The sequence below is a fragment of the Rhododendron vialii genome, chromosome 5a (genome assembly GCF_030253575.1).
Source record: "Rhododendron vialii isolate Sample 1 chromosome 5a, ASM3025357v1".
In the NCBI taxonomy this organism is placed as follows: Eukaryota; Viridiplantae; Streptophyta; class Magnoliopsida; order Ericales; family Ericaceae; genus Rhododendron; species Rhododendron vialii.
Window position 1 is genome coordinate 13,752,409 of NC_080561.1, and position 10,005 is coordinate 13,762,413.

The following is a 10,005-nucleotide window of genomic DNA, read 5'->3' on the forward strand; positions in this document are numbered from 1 at the left end:
TATTACGACATAATAAAGTTATTTTTATCTCTCTTGTACCCCCAACTTTATTATTATAACATAATAAAGTTACTTCTACATTTGTTTTTCTTTTTCTCACACGGTTGGGAAATTTTAAGTCCATTTCGTTGTGGCAAACCACAAACCTTATTGTGGCCTCACCCTTTGGGTCACACGTAGTTGCACTACATACGAAGTCAAATCGAGGCACTCACGCCTTCTGTACGTTGGACACCGACAAGTCCTGACACGACCGCTCAGCCCTTGAGCCATTTTGGAGCCGAACATCTTTTTGGCACGCCCGGTGGTACCCCAATCATTTCAAGGGGTATCATGCCGATTCATTCGCATGTCAATTCAATACATTGAATTGGGTGTTGAAATTCGGCGTCTTAATGAAGAAATTCGTTGGCGCAATGATAAAGTCGACGAGCTTGAAGATGAAATTTACCGTCTTGACATAGAAAGGCTTCGACTCAATCATGTGAAGGATGGGTATATCGACACACAAAACTCCTACATCAATGCAATTTGAAGGCTTAAAGATGAAGTTGACAGGCTTGAAGACGAGGAACGCTAATTACGTTATGAGGTAAACCGTCTCTTTAGTGCCAAGTCACATGGCTTTTCACATATCATCTCTTCAGACTTGACCGAACAACATGAATTCCAAATTGGTGGGCTTGATGATCCTTCTGCTCAGACCTTTGGGGTTCAAGTTGCACTCAGTCCTGTACCGTTGCATCCAACGAAGAACTATCACAGGAGTTCATAGATCCCTTGCATGCATCTTTGCATAAGATTAAAGATTTGGTAATCAACTCCAGTAAGGCCGTTGAGGACTCCAAGAAAGCCCTTGAGGACTCCAACAAGGCCATTGAAAAATTAAGGGCTGATTTCAAAGATAAAGAGTCAACTCCTATTCCACCACGGATATCACAATTTAGCACTTTAGGCCAAACTTCAGGCTTGAATGTCTCTAAGCAAGCTTCTAGCAAGTACACTAGGCCTCCAGGCTTCTCTCAGTCCTTAACTTCTGAAAGCCCTACACTCAGGGGGCAAGGAGGCCAAGGAATTGAACTCGGGAGGCAAGAGTCTCAACAAACTTCCAGCAAGCACACCATGTCTTCACGCTTCTCTCATTCCTCAACTTGTGAAAGTCTTGCACTTGGGGGGCAAAAATCTCAGTTCAGCCCTTTAAGGATTCCCGAACAGCGGCAAGGTCTGGGTGATAAACATCAAAATGATCAAGACAATAGTCTTAGATCTAAGCGCAACAGCCAACATTCAGGAGTGTTCCAAAAACTTTTGGATGGTAAGCTCTTTCCATGCCTAGAGGAGCAAAGAGATAGGTCTGCTTCAACGTAAGGGGAACATGATCTCAGACCTGGGAGGAGCCAGCACATGGAAAGTCCTATTATGAGGCAAGATCAGCCCATTCTCTCCTTTCAAGAACTTTCTCAAGTGTCTGAAAAGTTACCACATCCAGATTCAGTCCTGAGCAGTGAGTAGATAACAGATAACAGATACAAATCAAGAACGATCCAAGCCTGCCATCAACCCTATGGGCAGGACTGAATTGCAAGTTGCACCCATTCCAGAACAGCAGGAATTGAATGAAGAGGGGGAAACCGATGGCACTCTAGGGCTTGATCTTGATTCATTTGTAATCGGAGATCCCCCTCCTCCCCCGGTTCATGAAGGCCTTTTTGGCATTATCCAAACTGCTAAAATGCATTATCAGCTTAGGCCAATTTTAGGCCTAAAGTGTGTAAAATTGCGCCCACATTGGATTTGTGGGGCACATTAAAAGCGAGTGTTGTTCACTTGGCTTACACAAAAATGCCAAAGTGGTGTCAAGAAGGGCTAAGAACAAAGAAAAGTCCTTCATGGGCCGAACAAGCACTTCTAAAATGTTCGGCCATAGCCTATTAGTCCTTGAATATGCCCTATCAAAGTTTACTAGGCCTTTTCCACAGAGGTGGAGGCCTTTTATTTCATTAAGCATGCCTGAAAGTTCAAAGCAGACGTTCAGACCTTCAAATATATTTTTAGTCCTTTCTAGGCTTTTTCGTAGTTCTATGGATTTTATACAACCAGGCCTGGACGCAGGACTCTATTGGTGTAAACAGGCTTTTGCTATAGGTTCGAAGGCCCTTTGAGCTCTTTCTCTAGGCCCGAGCCAATATTATAAGCAATTCAAACAGAAGTTCAGACCTTTCCCGTAGGACTGAATCACTATTATGAGCACTCAAAGTGGAGGTTCAGTCCTTGCCAGGCTTTTTCATGGTTCAATCATTTCTTTTATGATTAGACTTGAACACAGGCCTTTATTGGTGGAAATAGGCCTGATAAAAGGTGAGAGCATTGAGATTCACCTCTGAGATAGGCACGAGCATCATCAAATCACTCTAAGAAGCCCTGAAGGATGCAGAATGAGACATTTATCTCTAAGAGAGGCCTATGAAAGACCTATCCAACAAAAAGACAACTGATAGACTCTTTCCAATGTTTGAATTCAGAAATTTTGTCAAAGACTTGAAGAGAACATGGAAAATGCCTAATGCCTACTAAGTCCATAGGCAAGGCAAACAAAAGAAGGTATGCTACAACAGAGGACAGAATGGATGCCAAAAATATTTTTGTTTTTATATACATGCCTTGATCCTAAAAGTAAAGAATCAAGGCATGGGGGCATTGTTTACACACGTTTTTGGCACCAAATCTTGGGCTAGCGCTGCAGGGTCATTTAATTGAAATTTGATTAAATTGGGCCGATATTTATGAGTTGTTCGGGCTAAAAAATTAATGGTCACATTAATTTTGTGATTTGGAGCAAGACCCAATTAATTTTAGTCTTGAAACTTGGCCCATGTTTTATTTTTCAGTCACTGGAGGAAATCCAAATTGGAGCAGTTATGGAATTCTTCTAAAATCAAAGTGGAAAGCCATTTGACTTTGTCAAAATGGCTCTATTATGCTTAGTTTACACGTGCAGGAGAAGGAAAACAAGTAATGGGGTCCCATTACCCCATGATTTACGAGAAAAAAGGAAGCGGAGAACATGGGTAGTTTAGAATTAACCCACGATTATCAAATGACCTTCTGAAGCACACAAAAAACCGCCAACAATCTGGTTAGTGGGACACGTGGCGACGCAGCAAGAAGGCGGGAATTCATTTGCATGCAAAAACCATGAAGCCTCTTGCCTATAAATAGAGGAACTCAAGAAGAAAAAAGGGTTCACATACCAATCAAGCTCAGCGCGCTCAGCGCTTAAAAAACCAAAGTCTTCCTAGTGAATTATCTCACTTTTCTCACCTTCACTCAGTTACTTCTTCAAGTAATTTGGGTTTCTATTTCTCTTGTATACCAAACTTTATTATTACAACATAATAAAGTTATTCCATCTCTCTTGTACCCCCAACTTTATTATTGCGACATAATAAAGTTACTTCTACGTTTGTTCTTCTTTTTCTCACACGGTTGAGAAATTTTAAGTCTATTTCATTGTGGCAAACCACGAACCTCATTGTGGCCTCACCCTTTGGGTCATACGCAGTCGCACTACGTACGAAGTCAGATCGAGGCGCTCACGCCTTCTGTACGTTGGACGCCAATAAGTCCTGGTACGCCTGCTCAGCCCTTGAGCCATTTCAGAGCCGAACAGATACTTATCGGTAACTGAAGAACTTGATTTCCGCTCAAACGATAAAAAATAGCAACAACAAAAAAATAAACGATTCGAATTATAAAAATAATATTTCAATAATTTTCATTCACAGACTACAGATAGTTGAATCAAGCCCTTATTCATTTTGACAAAAAAATAAAGTCTCTATGCTTAATTTTTCTTTTCGAGTTGGCACCGAGAACATGCATGTAACATATACTAGTTGTTGTGAAATTTTATTATACTCGCAAGTGCGCGAATCATATCGAAGTATAGTTATGTAATTGCGAGGTAGAATCCACAGGGACTTGTGATTTTTGTATAGGAAAACTAAATAAACTTTAAACTAACTAAACCCTAACCTAGTTGACAAAATGTGTGATTGATTTTTAAACTAAAAAGTAAACTAGTAATGGTGAAAATAAATAAGTTGACAATTGAATGAACTTGACGAAAGAAAAGTGACTAAGGTTTCTGTCACGTCCTCGAAATTTAACATAAATATAAAAGGGTTTTCCACAATAAAACCTCATGATTAACCGTACCATGCCCCAATTCGGGTTTGACGTTTTCATTCCCACAAATTACACTTCTTTGTCCAAATGTTTACAGAAAGTACATCATCGGCTCAACGGCCCCCAAAATATACAAAAGTGTCAAATGGAGTTACAAATACATCTTCCAAAAATAGGTTTACAAAGATGGCTAAGTAACTCTCCAATGTTAGCTTTCAAAACCGTGTCCATACCCAAGCACTCCAAACATGTTGCTACTGCCCTGTGTTAGTACCTGAAAATGATGGAGGGTCTGAGCTACACTAGCTCAGTAGAAAGCTCTAATCTAACAATGTATGCATGTGAAATGTAGGAATAGTCACGAGATGAACAATGGCAGTAAGATCAAACGGATGGACAATAATAGCAGTTTGAATCAACACTCCAATTTCAAAACCAATCATGAGTCTTACCGAACAAACTTTGAAAAACACCATATGTCAAGACGTGTCTCGTACATGTGTCATGAGCCGAAGCTCTAACTGGGCCAATTAAAGGACCCCAATGTCCTCTGCCAGGCTCTTTACCCTTTCGGGATGTCCTGAAATATCAATTATGAGCTTATAACTCATACCGGGCCAATTAAAGGACCCCGATGTCCTCTGCCAGGCTCTTTACCCTTTCGGGATGTCCTGATATGTTCTCGTCGTGTCCGTAAGTTTCAAAATCCTTTTATCAACACGTTCGTATCGTTCAAATCCAACTTTGACTTTTAAAACGACTTTCGTAAAATCAAGTTCAAATGAGCTTTAAGGTCATGGATACGTCCAACGAAGTCATTAGGTATGAGTAATCAAGTTAAGGGATCATTCGGGGAGTATTAGAATGGGTTGGAAGTGATTGGAACCCAAAACGGTGAAGTACGAAGCAAAACAGAAAATGCTGGAGATAAGCAACAGGTATCGATACCAAGGGAAATGGTATCGATACCATTTGGTCCAGAATCATTCCAGACGCAAGGGTATCGATTACAAGGGCCAAAGGTATCGATAACAATAGGTTTTCTGGGTTTTGGGGTTCAAAGGTATCGATACCTATGAAGATGGTATCGATAACAACAGGTTTTCTGGGCTTGGTAACGTAAAGGTATCGATAACGATTACCAAAGGTATCGATTACATAGCTGTTCGAGCAGATTTTCTGCAGATTTCAATGGGTTTCTCAACAACAACAACCACAACAATATCAACAACGATCAATGGCAAGAATCAAGCTACAAGAAACAAGTCATAAACATATATTGATAGTTAGAACTCCCTACCTCAAAGATCGAAGAACGAATTCAAAGAATTTCCAAGCCCTAGCCCCAAATCTTGAAACCGAACAGAATATGCCTCCACCGAGTTCAAACCAGCGATAAACGAGCTCTACTACGCAATGTAATGAAGGATTGAAGGTTGTTTTGTGAAGGCTCTAGGGTGATTTTGGGTGAGAGCAAGAGAGAGGGTGAGGGAGCCGAGAGAGGAGAGGAGGACGGGAGAGTGAGAGAAAAGAGGATGGGGAATTTTATTCCCTATGCTCACACACACATATGTTATACACACACTTAGCACAAATCACACGCTCACCCTTCAAATGCAACATTTTATCACATTAGCCCCAATTCTCAATAACTCAAATAAATTTCCTCCTTTTATTCCTTATAAAACATTTAAATAGATTTTATAAATTTACGGGTCTTTACAGTTTCAGAATCCACACCCATTAACTCATATCATTATATATTCATGATTATTGACGTTATCCAAAAAAACTTCAGGATAATCTGAAATCTAATTATGTTACCATAAAAAAATCATCATGAGAGTTCTTTTAAAAGTCTAATGTATGTTTCTGTCTACTCACAAATATAAAATCAAATCATTAATGGTATCCATTTTTAACAAATCACAATAAATATCCGGTTTTATAATTAATGATGAAAAACCAACATTCAATGCTAAAAGAAAATTCCAAATCATGAGAAAGACATGATTGAACTCATATCCAGAATCTATCTCTAACAATTGATTTGGAGTAAAAACAATTTAATCATAATCAAACCAGATATATAGGTAAAATCAAATCTCATGAATTTATAAATCATAATCATTGATGGGTTTCATTCTCAACCCTAGTCTAAGAGTCTATGCACTCATGGAGTAAAAATACATAAACATGTATCAATAAAACTCCATTTGAACAAGCTTACGAAAGATGAGAGTATTTTTCGCAAAGGTTTTGTTCTCTGCCGCTAGCTGCTCTTGTGCCGAGATGATGTTGCTGCGTGGTCTAGTGGCTTCGTTGCTTCCGTTGGTGTGTCGAAAAGTGATCCCTTTTAGGAGCAGAACCCTAGGCCTTATATAGAGGCCCCGAAACAATCCATTAGGAAAGAAGAGTTATTTCCTAAGTCCAACTCCTTTTTGGCCCACCAGACTTGTTTCTAAAGAATATTTGTTTTCTAGACGTGCCTTGCATAATATTCCCGCAAAATCAATAAATAAATATAAGTTACCAAAAAGAGAATAATACGAGTATTAACCAATTGAGCATAATTAAAAACTAAAAACATATGACATGAGACTTCTATGTGTCTATATTTTATACTCATTACTAGTGAATTATAATTACATAGTGCCGCCCCCTTAACAGATTCATGGCACCCGCCACGAGTCATTGGGGAGCCTTTTTTTTCTTTTTTTGAACGGTGAAGCAAAGAATTTATTGATAACACAAAGGATTACAAAATAAGCTCTTATTGGCAATAAATAAACAAAGAAAACCACAAAGGACCTAGCTCTTACACTTAGAGTGTCTAAATAGGTATACATATAACATTAAAGCCCACAAAAAATCCATAACCCAAAAACAGCAAGAAGCCCGAGATGCCGAAAAGGGCTTGGGGAGCCTTTTTTAACTGAACATAAATATGAATGGGAGCAAATATCTGACTAATAGGAATGGCAACCGTTCAGTTTTCTCAAATTTGAAACAAAAATCATAACCGTGGTCAACTTGCCAATTGGTGTAAAGATTTTCTTCAATTCTTTTAAATTTCTATATGAATTTTGAAAAATGGTATAGTATGTGAATGAAACAAAGAAAAATCAAGAGGGAATGAGGAATTTAGGCCCTGTTTGTTAACCATATTTGGCCTTGGGATTGGACTATCAATCCCATGAGTTTCACAATAACTTATTTGGTAACTAAAAAAGGGTGGGGTTCTTCCCGGCCGGTCCTATGGGAGTGGACTTCTTCCATTCAAGTCCTAACGCACAAATAAAAATAATGCATAACTGACTAGGTCCTGGCGTTAATGGAGAAACCAACTCCCCCCCCCCCCCCAATAGGGTGGAAACCTTGGGGGGAGGGAGGGAATGAGGGAGGCGGCTAGGGCTAGGAAGTATGAGAGAGAAAGTCTCCAGTTATGGCGGCTGGCTCTATCAATTACATATCGGCCTCTCTTTTTTTCTGGAGCTTAAATAGCCTTTTGTTTTGGTACTTGTTTGTTTTGTACGAGCATAGAATTCTTGAAAAAAAATTGTTGTTGATTTTCTCTTACTGTTTCAATTTATGCGCCAATTTTGTTCGTCAAAATGCTCCACCCGATTACCTTGAATTTCATCAAACCAAGCCTTGTTTTTTTTTGACAAAAGTGAGAAGTTGTATTGATGTAGCCTAACGGTACTTACAATATGGAATTCAATACAAATATCTTGGACAAAACTAAACTAATCGTCTAAAGATATAAAACGAGAAAAGCACAAGGCGGTTGATATCTTTCACCCTAACCCAGGCATCACCTGATGCATATTTTGCTAAAATTTCATATTTCTTTGCAGTCTCAAAAAAAATATAGTGCTAGCCAAGAAAAAAGACAACAAATTCCCAGACGATTAGACGAACTCCAACCAAGTATGAACGCGCCAATGAACTCCCAAAGTTACAAATCAAATAAGCCACCATGAGTTGCTCTAGCAAAGTGTTTACACCCGTTTTTGGCACTCAGTCCTAGACTAGCGTTGCGCGGCCATTTAATTGAACTTCAATTAAATTGGCTTAGAAATGGAGTTAATTGGGTTTAAAATTAATGGGCCAAGGTTGTGTTCAATTGGGCCTGATTAATTTTAATGCAACTCAGTAATGGGTTTAATTTACTTGGGCCTCGTTATTTGAGTTCGGTCAGGGAATTCCATGATCCACGGCTAAGAAGGAGAAATTCCAGAATGTTCATTAAAATAATTGTATCAGTTATTTACAAAAGGCTACTTGACAAGTCAAATGGCCCATGTCTCCTTAATCCCCACGAAAACAGGTAGCGGAGGAAACCCACTACTTCAAGCATTTCCTCTTGTAACTGCCGTTAACTACCCACTCACACATGATAGAAGTTCATGAGACACTTGGCGCGACAAGAAGCAAGGCTGGAAAATTGCTCCAAAACCGTGAAGAACATTTCGGCCTATAAATACAAGTTTCGAAGGCTTAATCCGGGTCCACACACCAATCAAGCTCAACGCTTAAACCAAAGCCTTCCCAGCGAAGCAATTATCTCATTTCTCTCCCATTTCTATCTCTCTTGTACCCCAACTTTATTATTACTACATAATAAAGTTATTCATATCTCCCTTCATCCCCTACTTTATTATTACGATATAGTAAAGTAATTCTACGCTGTTACTTTCTTTCCTACACGGTTAGGAAATTATTAAGTCCTCGCACGAAGAGGCAAAACCACGGACCTTCACTACAATCCAGCCCTTAGGTTGCAGCGTTATCGCCCTCTCAGATCTAGAAGTCAGAAAAAGGACGCTCAGCCCTTTACGTTAGACGCGACAAGTCTTGGCACGCCCGCTCAGTCCTTTGAGCCACCTCGCGCGCGAACATCTTTTTGGCACGCCCGATGGGACCCTAATCGTCTAAGGGTTTTATCATGGTCAGGAAGCCGCAGCAACAACCGAATCCACCCATCCCGGATCCACCACAGAGTCCTGAGGGAGTGGCAGTCGACGTGCCATTACTTGAGGAAGCTGGTCCTCAGATCAGCGCTCAAGATCTTAGCGACGCTACCGACAGCGTCAAAAATTATATGTTCATGGCAGGACGTGAGATCTCCCACAACGTTACGCAGTCAATCTCGCAATCGTTCACTCAGTCCTTGGAACCTCTGACCATAGCAGTCAACAAAATGGTTGCTACGCTTACAGAGAGGCTACCGCTCGCTCCTCAGCAGCAGGGCTTTCCACAGTTTGGTGTCTTTGGCAACGGTCAAGACCAAGCTGGCTTATTGGGGGTTCTTCCCCCTCCTCAGACATTTTACCATGCTACTTCATCTAATAGCCCTGCACTCGGGGGGCAAAAGGAGAAGGGAGTCGTGATTGGAGGAGCTTCGACACCTCCGAATAACGATCAAAGGTTTCTTTTGGTCGAGGACCAGAACAAGCTTGACAAGTCCGACAAGACGGACAGAAGGCCTTTGCAAGGAGGCCAGGGCTCAGGAAAGGACAAAGGAACACATACTCCTCAAAGCTCTGATACTCGGGGGGCAGGTCCGGCCCAGAACCAATAGGCACAAGAGGCGCACCCACAGCCGCTTCCTGAGCCAGACCTAATCATGGGAAGGGATCAAGTCTTGAACCTGCTTCAGGAGCAGTTAGGACCTGGTTTCAGACCTTTGGGAAGGCCAATGTATAGGAAGCCTCATACCGAGGAGGTGGACAATACACCTTTCCCAAAGGGTTATAGAGTCCCAGAATTTCAGACCTTCAATGGTGAGAGCATGCAGTCGACAGTGGAGCA